Source organism: Acinonyx jubatus, chromosome B1 (genome assembly GCF_027475565.1).
Source record: "Acinonyx jubatus isolate Ajub_Pintada_27869175 chromosome B1, VMU_Ajub_asm_v1.0, whole genome shotgun sequence".
NCBI classification, from domain to species: Eukaryota; Metazoa; Chordata; class Mammalia; order Carnivora; family Felidae; genus Acinonyx; species Acinonyx jubatus.
Genome location: NC_069382.1, coordinates 58,961,110 through 58,977,991, shown reverse-complemented (window position 1 = coordinate 58,977,991; position 16,882 = coordinate 58,961,110).

Here is a 16,882-nt window from a genome sequence, read left to right as displayed (position 1 = left end):
CTTAATTTTCCCAAAGTATCCAGGGTCATGTAAACAGGGCTCTAACCAGTTTCTCTAATTTGTTTGGAGTCCATCATACCCATGGGGAAAACTTCTAAATGTGTCCTCAACAGAGGTTAAAGAATCCATAAACATGTCTGTCGGGCCATGTGTTGGAATTGTCTTAGGGAAGCCATACAGTGATAGATAATGCTAAACTTTGTATGGAACCAGAAAGGATCCTGAATAGTCAAAGTAATGTTGAAAAAGAAAACCAAGGCTGAAGGCATCACAATTCCAGACTTTAATCTGTATTACAAAGCTGTAATCATCAAGACAGTATGGTACTGGCACAAAAACAGACATAGATCAATGGAATGGAATAGAGAACCCACAAATGGACCCACAAATGTATGACCAACTAATCTTTGAAAAAGCAAGAAAGAGAATCCAATGGAAAAAAGAGAGTCTCTTTAGCAAATGGTACTGGGAATACTGAACCGTGACCTGCAGAAGAATGAAACTTAACCACTTTGTTACACCACAGACAAAAATAAACTCAAAATGGTTGAAAGACCTAAATGAGATGTCAGGAAACCAACAAAATCCTCCAGAAGAACACAGGCAGCAACCTCTTTGACCATGGCCACAGCAACTTCTTACTAGACATGTCTCTGGAGGCAAGAGAAGCAAAAGCAAAAATGAACTGTTGGAACCTCATCAAGATAAAAATCTTCTGCACAGCAAATAAAACAAACAATAAAACTAAAAGGCAACAGAAGAAATGGGAGCATTTACAAATGACATATCAGATAAAGAGTTAGTATCCAAAATCTTTAAATGGATAAAGAAGATGTGGTATACGTATAAAATGGAATATGACTCAGTGATCAAAATGAATGAAATCTTGCCATTTGTAATAACATAGATGGAACCAGAATGTATTATGCTAAGTGAAATAAATCAGTTAGAGACAGACAAGTATCATGATTTCACTCATACGTGGAATTTAAAAAAAAACAGATGAACATAGTGGAAGGAAGGAAAAATAAAATAAAAACAGAGAAGGAAGAAAACCAAAAGAGCTTCTTAAATATAGAGAACAAACTGAGGGTTGCTGGAGGGGAGTTCAGTGGGGGGATGGGCTAAATAGGTGATGGGCATTAAGGAGGGCACTTGTGGAAATGAGCACTGGGTGTTGTATGTAAGTGATGAATCACTGGGTTCTAATCCAGAAACCGATAAATACTACACTGTATGTTAACTAACTTGAATTTAAATCAATTAACTATGTACATAAATAAATAATTTTTAAAAAGCAACATAAATAAGGCAGGTGTGTTGAAGAGGACCAAATTCAACATGGCAGTATGAGTTAATACAGTATATTGTGAGACTGAATATTGAGCACTTGAGCACTAAAAACCCAATGCTTCCTCTACCCCACATATCATCACCACCATTGTTGCTGTTTGTGCTTGAGAATGTTTTGGAATGGCTAAGCTACAATAGAAATAAAAGAAATGCTTGTCTGTTGGTCCAATTCAGAGATAAATGAGCTTTCTCACAAGAGAAGGCAATTTTCTCTGACCAAGAAGCGGATTCTGAAGATTTAGTGAGGGGTGATAGCAGAGATAGGAATCCAAAGGGAAAATCCTTGGGTAGCATGTCCAGATGGTCCATAACTGAAGGCTGCAACCCACAGATCATGTGCTCAATAATAAATAACAAATGTGTCCTAATTGTTATGCTCTCCCCAAAACCAACTAATTGACCACTTGCCAAGTATTAAAAGTTACTTTAAGAACTAAATACCTTTTTAAAATATATTTTATAAAATGTCAACACTATCGAAATTAAGGACTGGTTTACTTTTTTTTTTCTTTCTTCAACTTCTATTTTACAAGAATTTAACTTTGAGGATAATATTGAAAATGGATTTGTCCAATTTGTTTTTCTCTTGCCTTTGCTGCCAACCTTAAAATTCCACTAATATTTCTATTATCAAGAGGAAAGTCTCTAAAATAAATCTCTTGAATTTAAAACCTCCCTACCTTACTTGCTAGCTGTTTTACTTTAGACAAGTTGTATATTTCTAAGACTGAATTTCTTCATCTGTAAAATTAGAGCATTTCTGTTCACCATCTCTGAGGGCTCCTGAGAAAACAAAATGAATTAATACAACTGAAGTCCTTAGAACATTACCTGAAGCCAAATAAGTATTCAATAAATATTGGATACCACTCTTATCATTAGATTCTTTTAAGGACATCTGATATTTTGCCTTTGTCCTAAAGATGGAAAGGAACAACTTTATGCAAAATATGTCTCAGGAAGCAGAAGAAAGATATTAGAAGAAAAACAACCTGAGGCATGACACTTTTAAGTAATTTTTTTTGTTACAACTTACATAAAATAAAATTCACTCATTTTTAAATAAACAGTTTGATAAGTTTTAACAGATATCAAAATGTGTAACCATAAGCAAGAACAATGTCAGCATGCCAGAAAGTTCCCTAAAGTCCCTCAACAATCATCCCCACCCACTCAGAGCCCCAGGCATCACAGATGTGCCTTCTATCACTACAGATTATTTATGCCTTTTCTAGAATCTCATTAAAATGGAATCATACATTATTTATTCTTTTGCTCCTACTTTTTTTGCTCAGAATAATCTTCTTTGTATTAATTCATGTTGTTTCTTTCTTTTACCAGTAGCTTATTCCTTTTAAATGCTAAGTAGTATTCTATTGTGTGAACATATTATAGTTTATTCATTCACTTGTTGAGGGACATTTAGTTGTTTCTGGTTTAGGACTATTAGTAATAAAGATGCTATGAATATTTGTACCCATTTCTGAATGGATACATGCTTTCTTATCTCTTGGAGCATGGAGTCAGAAGGTAAGTGTTATATTTAAGTTTCTTAGAAAGTTAACATTTTAGAAAATTGTCTAAAATGGTTGTACTATTTTATATTTCATCCAGCAGTATATGAGAATTCCAATAATCTAAATTTTCACCTGCATTTGCTACTTCCACATATTGTTAATTTAAATTCTATCTTACTGTGTGTAAAATGTCTTATTGGTTTTATTTTATATTTCCCTGATGAATAAAGTTGGCCAACATCTTTTGACATGCATATTGGCCTTTTTTATATCTTCAAATGTGAAATGTTGGTACAAATACTTTGTGTATTTGTAACTGAGTTGTTTGTATCATTTTATAATATTGAACAGTTTTTATTTGTTCAACATACAAACTTTTTTCTGATATATGTGTGGCAAATATTTCCTCCCACTATGTGGATTCTCTTTTTGCTTTCTTAATAATGTCTTTTTAGAATAAGAAAGTTTTCATTCTGATAAAGAAAACTCTATGTGTGTATATGTGTGTATGTATACAACTTGCATATACACATACCACGCACACACACACACACACACATACACACACACATACACACATGCCCACATATATAGTTTTTTTATTTATGCATTTTATGCCTTACCTCAGAAATCTGTACCCAACTAAAAATCACAAAGATGCTCTTCTATGTTCTCATTGGCAGTGTTATAATTTTAGCTTTCACATTTAGCTTTCTGATCTATTTCAAGTTATTTTTCTATGTGTGTATATGTGAGGAAAATGGTTGAGGGGTTTTGTTTGTTTGTTTTTGTTTTGTTTTGCTTTAGTGTATATCGGTTTTTCCAGCATCATTTTTAAAATAGAAAAACCATCCTTTCTGCATTCAAAATCTCAACAGGCTTTGTTATGTTACCATAACATCTTTGTTGAAAAGCAATTGACTATACATATGGGTCCATTTTTGTACTATATTTCTATACTATATCCCTGTGAGGTCATCCCTGTGCCAATGCCATGCTGTCTTGGTTACTGTACCTTTATAATATGGCTTTATGTCTAAGAAAATAAATATTGCCACTTTGGGGTTTTCCCCCCATACTGTGTATCTTTCCTTTGCATTTTCTTTTAAATATTAGAATGAATTTGTCAATTTATACTTACTCCCAAAGCAAAGCCTGTTGAGATTTTGAAAATAATTGCATTGACTCTCCAGATCAATTTTGGAAGAACTTACATCTATAAATGATGAGTCTTCCAAACCATGTACATGGCATGGTTTTAAATTTATTTGATATTTCCGTATTTTTCCTTCGCAATGTTTTGTAATGTTCAGTGCACACATCTTGCACATATTTTTCTAAATTTATGTCTACGTATTCCATGTTTTTTGGTGCTGGTTTAACGTGAATTTATTAAAAATCAACATTCTAACTGTTCACTGCTACCATAAAGATATATTTTTAATATTAAGCATTACTTTATTTCCTCAAACATTTACTTATAAGTTCTTTTAGCTTTTGTGTAGATTCTTTAGTATTTTCAACATTGTCGATAATCACATTATGAGAAGAGAGACTGCTCTATTACTTCATTTCAATCTTTATGTTTTTATTTCACTTCCTTTACTTACATTAATGTACTTGGTGGAGCCTCCATTGTAAAAGTGCATAGCAGTGATGACAACACACATAACTCTTGTTCCTGATGAGAAGGGCAAGACATTCAGTTTTTTACCTTTCAATGTGAAATTGCCTCCTATTCATTTGTCCTTTATTAGATTGAAGAAGTTCTCTTTTATGCTAAGTCGTTAAGAGCTTTTAATCATGAGTTGATGTTAAATAAGAGCAAAGATTTTTTTTCTACACATATTGAGATAATCAAAAGTTTTTGCTTCTGAGTTTTCAAAATTTACAGCGAGTGAATTACTTTGAGTGATTTTTTTTTTAGTTCTAAAACCAGCCATCCGTTTTTGAGATAAGCTCCACATGGTTAGAGTATATTATCCTTTATCTATGGCTATATTGTATTTCCTAATATTTTTAAAAGGGTTTTTTTGCATCAGTGATTATTAGGAATATTGTTCTGAAGTTTTATTGTTTTTCTAAAACCTTTTTTTTTGTTTGTTTTATCCTGAAGAAAATACTACCTTGATAAAGGCAGTTGGGACTTTTTCCCTCTGTCTTGATTTTCTGAAAAAAGAAAATGTATGTGTTAATATATTTTATTTCTTAAATTTTGGATATACTTCAACAATGAAGCCAACTCGGCCTAGAATTTTCTTTATGAGAAGGTTTTCAATTGTATATTCAATTTCCTTAGTCAAAACAGGACTGTTTTGAGTTTTTATTTCTTCCCGCTTCAGTTTTGGTTAACTTGTGATTATCAAGGACTTTATGATTTTTTTCAAACTGATGCATTTATTTTATATATATATATATTTTTTTCCATTGTATGTTCTTAAAAACTTTTTGTGGATCTGTACTGATGTCCACATTTTCATTTCTGATACTGGATGTTTATCTTTCCTTTTTTTATTTGTTTTTACATCATTTTATCTAGAAATATATCAATATTATTTACTTTGTCAAAGAACCATATTTTAGTTTTAATCGGTTTTCTCAAAAAAATTTTTTTTGCTTTTTAAATTTCACTAATATCCTCTCTTAACTATTTGCCATCTACTTACTATATATATGACTTGTTTTGTGGCCCAGTATAAGGTTCATCTTGGTGAATATTTCATGCACATTTATAAAACACAGTTGTTCTGCAGTTGTTCAGCCCAGTGTTCAAGTTGTAGTGAGAGTGGATATCCCTTTCTTGTTCCTGACAGTATTTAGAGGAAATGGTCTCAGTTTTTCCCCCACTAAGAATAATGTTATCTATGGGTTTTCATAGATGGCCTTTATTCTGTTGAAGTATGTTCCCTCTAAACCTACTTTGTTGAGGATTTTTATCATGGAAGGATGTTGTACTTTTGTCAAATGCTTTTTCTGTGTCTATTGAAACAATCATATGGTTCATATCATTTCTCTTATCATGTTGGTTGATTTGTGAATACTGAATCACCCTTGCAACCAATGAATAAATCCCACTAGATCACACTGAATGATTTTTTTTAATGTATTGTTGAATTCAGTTTGCTAATATTTCATTGAGAATTTTTGCATCTGTGTTCATCAGGGATATTGGCCTGTAGTTCTCTTTCTTAGTGGAGTCTTAATCTGGTTTTGGTATCAGGTATCATAGAATGAATTTGGAAGTTTTCCTTCCTTTCCTGTTTTTTTTTTTTTTTTTTTTTGGTTTTTTTGTTTGTTTGTTTGGGTTTTGTTTTGTTTTGTTTTGTTTTGTTTTGGAATAGTTTGGAAGAATAGGTTTTAAGTCTTCTTTAAATGTTTGGTAAAATTCTCCTGTGAGGACATCTGGTCCTGGACTTTTCTTTGTTGGGAGATTTTTTTTTATTACTGATTCAACTTCTTTGTTGGTTATTGCTCTGTTCAAGTTTTCCATTTCTTCATGCTTCAGTTGTGATAGGTTATATGTTTCTAGGAATTTAACCATTTTTTCCAAGTTGTCCAATTTGTTTGCATATAGTTTTTCATAATATTCCCTTATAATCCTTTGTATTTCTGTGATATCGGCTGTTATTTCTCCTCTCTTGTTCATGATTTTACTTATTTGAGTCCTTTCTCTTTTATTTTTGATAATTCCAGCTAGAAGTTTATCAATTTAATTAATATTTTTAATGAACCAGCTCCTTGTTTCATTGGTCTGTTCTATTGTTTTTTGGCTTCTACATCATTCATTTCTGCTCTAACATTTATTATTTCTTCCTTCTGGTGGTTTTAGGTTTTATTTGCTGTTCTTTTCCTAGTTTCTTTAGGTTGTAAGGTTAGATTGTTTATTTGAGATTTTTCTTGCTGTATTTCTAGGCCTGTATTGCAATATATTCTTCCCTCTTAGGACCACTTTCACTGCATCCCAAAGATTTTGACCCATAGTATTTTCATTTTCATTTGTTTCCATGTATTTTTTTTTATTTCTTCTTTGATTTCCTGGTTGACCCATTCATTGCTTAATAACATGTTATTTAATCTCTATGTATTTGTGATCTTTCCAAATTTCTTCTTGTGATTGACCTCTAGTTTCATGGTTTGTGGTCAGAAAAGGTGCATGGTACAATTCCACTCTCTTTGTATTTGCTGAAACCTGTTTTGTGACCTCATATGTGATGTATTCTGGACAATGTCCCATGTGCATTTGAATAGAATGTGTTATCTGCTGTTTTAGGATGGAACATTCTGAATATATCTGTTAAGTCTATCTGGTCCAGAGTGTCATCTAAAGCTATTTTTTTCTTGTTGATTTTCTATCTAGATAATCTATTCATTGATGTGAAGGCATTGTTAAAATATCCTACTGGTATTGTATTATTATTAGCTTCCTTATATTTGTTATTACTTAATATATTTGGTCCTCCCATGTTGCATGTATAATTATTTATGTTTGTTATATCTTCTTGTTGCATAGATCCCTTAATTATGATATAATTCCCTTCTTCATCTCTTGTTACAATCTTTGTTTTAAAATCTAGTTTGTCTGATATAAGTATGGCTACTACAGCTTTCTTTTTAAATTCATTAGCATGATAGATGGTTCACCATCCCCTCACTTTCAAACTGCAGGTAACTTTAGGTCTAAAGTGAGTGTCTTGTAGGCAGCATTTATATGGGTCTTGTGTTTTTTATCCATTCTGACACCCTATGTCTTTTGATTGGAGTGGTTAGTACATTTACTTTCAAATGTTTGTTTCTGGAGATGTTCTCTGATCTTTTCTTGTTTTTGTCAGTTTTGGTCTTTCTGTTCCACTCAGAGTCCCCTTTAACATTTCTTGCAGGGATGGTTTAGTGGTTAAGAACTCCTTTAATTTTGTTTGTTAGGGAAACTCTATGTATCCTTCTATTCTGAAATATAAACTTTCTGGATAGAGTATTCGCGGCTGCATATTTATTCCATTCAGCACTTTGAATATCATTCCACTCTCTTCTGGCTTGGTACATTTTTGTTGAAAAATCTCCTACTACCTTTATGTGTTTTCCCTTGTAATCTAAGGACTTCTTTTGTCTTGCTGCTTTTAGGATTCTTTCTTTATCACTAGATTTTGCAAATTTAATTCCAATATGTCTTGATTTGGGTCTGCTCTTGTTGATTTTGATGGGAGTTCTCTGTGCTTCCTACATCCAGATGTCTATTTCCTTCCCCATCTTAAAAAACTTTTCAGCTATTATTTCTTGAAATAAAGTCTCTGCCCCCTTTTCTCTCTCTTCTTCTTCTTGGACTCCTATAATATGAATATTACTACATTTCATGGAGTCACTGAGTTCTCTAAGTCCATCCTCATATTCCATAATTCTTCTTTATCTTTTTTGTTCAGCTTCATTATTTCCATTATTTTGTTTTCTTGTTAGTGATTTGTTCCTCTGCTTCTTCCAGCCTGCTGTTCATTGCATCAAGCCTGTTTCCAATCTTGTTTACTGCATTTTTCATCTCTGATTGATTCTTTTGTAAGCCTTTTATCTCTGTAGTAAGGTTCTCACTGATTTCTTCTATTCTTTTCTCAAGCCCAGTGAATATCCTTATGATTGTTGCTTTAGGTTCTCATATCAATTTGCTTAGGATAAGCAATTTCTCTGGGTTTGGCTTTATCTGGTTCTTTCATTTGAGATGAATTCTTCTATCTTGACCTTTTTTCTAAGTCTACCTCCTTCTCTGTGTTAGAAAAGCCAGTTATGTTTCCTTCTTATGAAAGTAATGACCTTAAGAGGAAAAGGTCATGTAGCGCCCAGGGCCTGGGTGTCCCTCTGGTGTGTGCTGCATGTGCTTTGCTGTTGTGTTTTGGCTGCTCTGTCCTTCAGGTCATTTGTCTACAGAGGCTCTTCTTGACTGTTCTGGGCAGTGTTTGGTCCCTGGCCTGAATGTGGTGAGTTTTAATTAGATGTATTCTTATCTGCTTGTGAAATGAGACTTGACACCAACTCTACCAGAACCAAGGCTCTGCAGAACTCGGGTCAAGAAACATCATATGGGAAGGGGTTTATGTTGGGGAGAGGCCTGCCATCATGCTGGGCTGCTTCCCCCAGGTGTCTCGCTGTTTATGTTGAGGGGTGGGGGAGAAAAAATGGCCTCAGCCAGTTCCTTTCTTTCTGAGCGGCATCTCTATGAATGCTGCCTCTCAGGATCAGGCTCTGAGAAGATCAAATAATCTCCCCACTGTGTGTCTCATGTGTTTTTCAGATTGCTGTTTCCAAGCTGTCTGCCCCTGGGGTTGTTTGCCTGCCTTGTCTCCAGAAGTATTACAGTGCCCTCTGGGTTCTATCCCAGCCAAACCCACTGACTTTTAAAACTCTAGGCTTTAAAGAAGTGGTGTGGGCCAGGTTTGTGCTCATCTTCTAGGGCAGGACCCACCAAGCTGGGACTGAAGCACTCTTGACCGAGTCACATTCATTTTTAAATGATATTTATACTGTATAGAAATTTATAGTTTGGCACATTTTTTTTCTTTCAGCACTTTGAAGATGTTCTTCCATTATTCTTTGCTTTGTTGTTGTTGTGTTTAGTTTTTATTTCACAATCAGAGCCTTAAATCTGCAATCCAGCCAGACTTGGAGGGGAATAAGGAAAATATGGAGGCCACAGAATTGTAATGAAAGCATAAAGATTATGGATATTTTGAGCAGATTGAGGCAAAGGGGTACTTTTCTGAGCAATAGAAGGAATGGTCTGGTAGTTAAGATAAAACACAAGTCAAATTTATTAGATTTGTCCACAGTCAGCAATGGGGATCTTGCTGTTCTTGCTATTCCTGGGCCCAAAGTGCTCCATGGTTTCCACAATATTCATGCCCTTTTTCACCTTGCCAAAGACCACATGCTTGCCATCCAATTACTCAGTCTTTGCAGTGCTGATTAAAAACTGGGAATCATCTATGTTTGGTCTAGCATATGGCATGGACAAGATGCTAAGACTTGTATGCTGCAGGATGAAATTTTCATCATCAAATTGCTCCCCATAGGTTGACTTCTTCCCAGTGCCATCATGGCATGTGAAGTCATGACCCTTGCACTTGAATCCCAGAATAATCTTGTGAAAGCAGGGACCTTTATAACCAAATCATTTCTCCTCAGAGCTCAGAGTAGGAAATTTTCTGTTGTTTTTGGAACTTTGTCTGTAATCAGCTCAATGGAGACATAGCCCAAGGAATCACTATCCAAGGAATATGCTGGGGTTGACCATGGCTGGGTAGCATGGGTAGCTCCAACATGGCTGTGTGTGCAAGGCCACTGTTTCACTTTCATTTGGGTAACATTATTCTTTTGAGAGATGACTGTGTATATTTTTGTTTTTCAATTTGTATTGTGTTTGTTTTCTCTCTGGCTGCTTTTATAATAAAATTTAAATTTCTCACTATCCCTGGATTTCAAAAAATTTACTAAAATATTTCTTGCTATGGTCATATTTGTGATTAGCCTACATAAGATTCACTGAGCTTTTCTTTTCTTCCCTTTTTTTTTTTTTTTTTTGATTTGTGGATTATTGGCATCTATCAAATTTGGAAACATTATTCCTTAAAATTGTTTTCTGCCCTTCTCTCCTCTTTCTAGAACTGCAATTGCACATATGCTACACTACATGATAGTGCTTTGCAGGTAACTAATACTGTTCATTTTCTTTCTTTTTTTTTCTTTTTTTATCTTTATACTTAGGCCTAAATAGTCCTATGCCTTTAAGTTCTCCCCTGCCTCTATTTTTTCCTTCCAATCTCTTACATTATTTTATTCTCACCCAGCGAATTTTGCATCTCAGCTATTACATTTTTCATTTGGAAAAATTCTTTTTGTTCTTTTCTATAAATGCTATTCTTTTCTATAAATATATAAATATTTCTATTTCTATATTTATATTTCTAAATATTATATTTCTATAAAAATATAAATATAAATGCTTTTCTTTTCTATAGATGCTATTTCTCTCCTAATTATGTTCTTTTTTTCCTCTACACCCTTGAGCATATTTATTATATTTATAACATATATTTTATTTTATTTTTAATGTTTATTCATTTTTTGAGAGACAGAGACAGAGACAGAGATAGAGTGGGGGAGGGGCAGAGAGAGAGGGAGACACAGAATCTGAAGCAAGCTGCAGGCTCTGAACTGACAGCACAGAGCCTGATGTGGGACTCAACTCACAAACCGTGAGATCATGACCTGAGCCGAAGTCGGTCGCTTAATGGACTGATCCACCCAGGCGCCCCTATAATATACATTTTAAATTCTTGTCTTCAAATCCAATGATCTCCATTATTTCTAGGTTTTTTTTATTAACTGATTTTCTTCTTGGTTATGGGTCACATTTGAAAGTATCCATATGTCTTACTTATTTTGTATTGGATGCTTGACTTTGCATGCTTAATTCAGAATTCTACTTGGCTGAAAAAAACGCAAATAATTTTCAGCTCTGTGTGAACACTGGGATTTATTCAATTTATAATTCTCTGAGAGTTGTCTTGCTTGTATTCCTGGAGTCACGCATTGTGTAGGTATAGATCAGTAAATAGCCAAAGACTCCAGTCTCCATAGGATTCTTCTCCTGATTTCTTGAGCTCTTTTTACTTTATAGTTACCTCACTATGTTATTCTGTTCAGCAAATTTCAGCTGCCTCAGACTACAACTCCTGTCTGTCTTTTCATTTTGAAAAATTGTCGAGCTCTGCTTATATTCTCCCTTCTTGTACTGTGGAGTAAAAAGCACATCTAGTTAAGAAGTCCAGTGAAATTTTAGTTCTCATCTCATTTATTCTTTTTCTCAAGGTTTGCAGTCTTATTTTTCCTGTTGTACCAATACCTGGACACATATGTTTTATATATTTTATCCAGATTTTTTAGCAGACAGTAAGTTCTGCACCAGAAATTTTCATGGATAGAAGCAGAAGTTAAACATGGCATGGTATTTTAATTACAAATTTTATGTGGCCACCAATCCTTACTCAATATGAAATATACTCATATATTAACTGCCTCTTCCCATCTGATGCTGTGAGGCAGCATTCTAACAGCAGACAGACATATAATCTCTCTGGTTTCCAATCTTCTTAATTCTGGTATGTAAGTATCCTGCAGATTATTCTCATTTTTTCCACCATGCTCTTCCTGAATCAAAACTGACAGTTAAAATTTATTACTGAATCCACATTCATGCAAACTTTGTTCCCAAGTTTATTTCAAATGGGTATAATACCCCAATTTCATTGATTTATGAAAAAAACTTAAAATATGCCAAGTTTAAACATTCTTCAGGTGCAATATAAGGAATCATTAGGAACAACAGTAAAGTGAGAAAGACAGTTTTTTTTTGATCTTTAAAAAATAGACTAAGCTCTCTATGAAATTGTGTCACAGGAACTAATAAATTTATTATTTATATAATATATATAACTTATTATAAATAAATTTATAAACAATGAATCATTCAGGTCGCAGTTATTGCCACAAAACATCTTAATACGAAAGAGAAATAGCAAATAATACAGCACAGAGGTCTGAAAATGTATTTAAAAACATTTCAACAATGATTTTCATATGAATTTATGGAAACCACCAAGGATACTAAAATGCTCTTTATTAAAGAAAAACTAGGGACACCTTGGGTGGCTCAGTTGGTTAAGCAACCAACTTCAGCTCAGGTCATAATCAAATGGTCAGTGGTTTCGAGTTCCATTTCAGGTCTGTGCTCTCAGCTTGGAGCCTGAAGCCTGATTCAGATTCTGTGTCTCCCTCTCACTCTGCCCCTCCCCCATTTTCACTCTTTCTCTCTCTCAAAAATAAATAAACATTAAAAAAAAGAAAAGAAAAATTAGAGTCAGGAATAATTACTAAAGGTTACCCTTGGAGGGAAAATCTTCACATTGGGTATTACTACAACAAAAGGATATGGTCGGGACAATTCTAATTTGCCACTAACAGCTTTTATCTGTGTTGAAGAAAAAAAATGGTGTGAAGTTTTGATGTTCAAGCACATTTGTCACAAACAGAAGGATTGCAGAACACCTCACAAGAAACATTCTTCTAATGTTGACCACATAGGTAAATTTTCCTGCATATTTTATTTAGGAAAAAAAAAGATGGTTAGAATAGGACATTACTGTGCTTTTCTTTAGATGAATATGTATTTTAAAAATGAGCAGGAGTTGAAGCTATTCACATTTTAAAAGCCATCTTCATTAGCAAACATTTATGACAAACGTTGAAATATTTTGTCTTCCTTGCACATATCTCCATAAGGATTTACAATCTGGCAATAGTTTCATTAAACATCTAAGAATACTTTGTCAGTTTGCATTTAAAAGCAAAACCTTATTTTTTTTTCAAAAAATAACAGTTACAATATGTGCTCAAGCACATAATCTGTGTTAATGTTAAGAAAAGAAACTCAAGTAAGAGTTACAGCATTCAAAGTACAGAGGGAAAGAAAAAGTCAATGTCATAAGATAAAAACCGTTCTAACACAAACATTTTTGAGTATGTATATCCACCTACAGATTAGTAATGTATTGGCACTTACAGTAGGCAGGGTTAGGTAAGTGCTTAGCTTTGAGTGAATTAAAATCATGAATCATAAAAATAAGCTTTCTAATATTAAGAAAAAACAGTTGACTGTATTAATGTGCAAACCATTTTTAAACCTGAAGTTGATAGACTTTAGTCAATTTAAAAAAAAATGATTGAATTCAATTTAAAGTTGACTTTAATATAAACAATTAGAACTCAATATTGCTGAAATCTGTTAGTGATTTGGCTTTCAACCAGGAAATGATAAATTATTGTGTGTCATGCTGGTGAGAAAACAGTAGTCCAGAGAGATGAGACTAATTATAGGCAAAGATTGGTAGCAGGAAATTGATGTATGAGTCAATCCATGGGATAGTACCTGATGTTCAGAGTATTTCACTTTGCAGAGTCAGAGAAGAGTAGTAAAGATAAAACACACTGTTCCTTACTTTAGTTTTGACAGCACTGGAGCAGTAATTTTGCACTCTTACACCTCATTTTAAAATCCACAGTTTTCTCACCAAAAAACAAAAAGACTTCAGCTGGTCCAGTAATTTTTAGGATTCTTTCTAACTTTAAAAATTCAATTACATTTTTAAATGAAGGAAAATTTGGCAGAATCAATGGAAGGACCAGCAGTTTCTCCTAAACAGAGATAAATATAATCTCAAATTCTTTCTTTCAATAGACAATTTAAAATTTTGTCTTCAAATATTACATATACTTATATAAAGTGTTATATGTGTAATTGCTTTCTTTCAAGTATATTTTAGGTGCGAATCTAGGGATAGAACTAAAAACAGTAGTTGAGATCAAAAATAATTTATAGCCCTAACATTCCTTTTCATCTATATAACTAAACTGCGTTCATTACCAGTTGAAAGTATTTCTCTGCTCTTTCTAACCAAAATATGAAAATTATGGCAAATATATTTTACTTTCTACATTGTTTCACAAAACTAAAAAATCACAATAATAGATGGCCACAAATTCATTTTATCCAGGAAACTAATAACAGTAAGTCTAGAAGAAAATTAAAAGTTCATTTATCTTTGAGGATACTCTGAATAAAAAAAACAGAGGTGGATATATAAACCACTATAACCTCTAATCAGTTTCAATGAGACTCACTGAATTATATAGTTGAAAAAATTATAAAGAAGCCTTTAAAAATTTGTTAAACATTTCTGTAGTATTCCCATTTGTTCCTTGCTGAAGCACATCCAACAACAAGAAACTTATTTCTTTATAAGAAAATATTATCATTTCAAAAGTTAAAAATGGATTCCTGCCTCCCTGAAACCTGTACAATTATATCTTATGCTGGCTTAACTCAGGACAATTATGTCCTTTCCTTAAACTAGCCAAATCTACCAGATAAAATCATGGGTACTCTTTTCTTCATGACATCTCCCTTAATGTTGAAAGCACTTATTTCTCATTTTGGTCTACTTTCCTCTAAATAAACCATCCATTATTCTTTATTCATTCTTGAAATGGTTTAAAGACTCCCCTTCATAACAGTGGATTTCTTCAAAATGCACTCCAATCTGTCAGACAGATTTAATGTTAATTAAATTATTAACTTTTAATACTGTTAGATGTTATCAATTATTGTATTTACTCCTATGTCACTGTATTAGGGTTCTCCAGAGAAACAACCAATGCTAAGTACGTATGTATATATATAAAGACATAAATGTGAGACCTTGAAGCCATAAAAATCCTACAAGAGAACAAAGGCAATAACCTTTTTGATATCGGCCATATCAACTTCTTTCTAGGTATGATTCCTGACGCAAGGAAAACAAAAGCAAAAATTAACTATTAGGACTTCATCAAAATAAAAAGTTTCTACACAGAGAAGGAAAAACTCAATAAAACTAAAAGACAGCCTGAAGAATGGGAGAAGATATTTGCAAATGACATATCTGATAAAGGGTTGATATAAAAATCTATAAAGAACTTATAAAACTCAACACTCAAAAAATGAATAATCCAATTTAAAAAAGGGCAGAATACCTGAATACGTTTTTCCAAAGAGGATATCTAAATGGCCAACAGACACATGAAAAGGTGCTCAAAAATCACTCAACATCAGGGAAATGCAAATCAAAACTATAATGAGATACTCCCTAACATTTGACAGAATGGCTAAAATTAACAACACAAAAAACAACTGGTGTTGGCAAGAATGTGGAGAAAAGGAACCCTCTTGCACTGTTGGTTGGAATGCAAACTGGTGCAGCCACTGTGGAAAACAGTATGGAGGTTCCTCAAAAAGGAGGAAAAAATTATATCACTACACACTTCTTTGAAGAAGTTGTTATGTATGTACAGCAATATATCAGAGGATAAATTTATTTGTGAAATATCTACAGGATCCTATGAAGATAAGAACTATAAAAAGCTCTTCTTTCCAGCTTACCTCAAAACCACCCCTCAGGTGATAGTGACTGCTGCAGCAAGACCTCTTGCCCACCCAGACCACCTAGACCTTTTGAGTTAAATCCCTAGCTTGCAACTTGCACCTGTGCAAGATGTACTGTGGAATGACCTCTAAAATGACCTATAATCACCTTTACCTGATTATAATACTAAAATCTCTACCCAAGGAGGAACCTCAGCCTCATTTACATAACATACAATGCATGTATAGACATGTTTCTTTAAGGAGCATGCGTGATCTTCTGTCCACCTCTGCATACAATGACAAGCTTTCCTTGTTTAAACATTCATCCTAACCCTAAACAAAAGAAACCCATTCACCCTCCCCCAGGATTCAAGGTTTGGGAAGCCATCCTCCTGATCTCCTTTAAAAAAAAAGTATGTATGTATATATGTATATATGCAGACAGAGAAAGATTATAAGGAATTTTCACATCCACTGTTTCTTCACAACTAGTATAATGTACCTGTGGCTTTAGACTCAGCACTAGACCTTGCATAGACTCATCCACCAGCTCCCACAATTGCATAAGATCTAATTGCTATAATAAATTCTTCATTCTACATGAAGATGAAGAGCTCTTCATCCTTAAGTAGCAGAATATACTCTCTTCTCCAGTACACATTCTCCAGAATAGACCATATACTGGGACACAAAGCAGCCCTCAGCAAGTACAAAAATATTGAGATCATACCGGGCATATTTTCAGACCACATTGGTATGAAACTAGAAATCAAACACAAGAAAAAATTTGGAAAGGTAACAAATACATGGAGACTAAAGAACATCCTACTAAAGAATGAATGGGCTAACCAAGAAGTTAAAGAGGAACTTAAAAAGTTCATGGAAGCTGAAGAAAATGGTGATAACACCACAACCCAAAACCTCTGGGACACAGCAAAGGCGGTCATGAGAGGAAAGTGTATAGCAATCCAGGCATTCCTAAAGAACGAAGAAAGATCTTAGATACACAACG